The sequence below is a fragment of the Anneissia japonica genome, unplaced genomic scaffold (genome assembly GCF_011630105.1).
Source record: "Anneissia japonica isolate Jap-2015-1 unplaced genomic scaffold, ASM1163010v1 scaffold288097_len85782_cov108, whole genome shotgun sequence".
NCBI classification, from domain to species: Eukaryota; Metazoa; Echinodermata; class Crinoidea; order Comatulida; family Comatulidae; genus Anneissia; species Anneissia japonica.
The window spans coordinates 81238-81754 of NW_022724557.1; positions in this window are offsets into that span (position 1 = coordinate 81238).

Genomic DNA, 517 nt, shown 5'->3' on the forward strand with positions numbered 1-517 from the left:
TTTTTGAAACTTTATTAAAAAAAACCTAAACCATAATTCACCACACTAGACACTTTTTGACAAAAATGAAAAATTACGACTTTGTTACCCAATGAGAAGTGTTCTAATATAGACAGGGGGTCGTGTCTCATATTATTTGTTATAGTTTTATTATTCATTATTTTCATTTGACTCGCATAAATAATTTTGTTCGAAGAACATTTATATGCAGTTGTACTTCGCAGCACTTCACTTGCAATTTGCAATTTCTAGTCTAAAAATAAATGAAACTAAGGAAATGGGCAATACATGTTTCATGGTCTATTGCAGGCCCGTAGCCAGCATGCTTCAAGGGGGGGTTCTGGGCGTGGGGTCCAGGGGCACGCCAAAGGGCCCCATGTGGGGTCAAGGGGGGGCTAAGCCCCTGTGGGGGCCGGGGGCGAAGCCCCCGAAGCCAGAGCATTCATACGATTTTAAAAGCATGTACATGTCATTTAAATGCATGTTCATGTATATTTAAATACTTCTTACACAATTT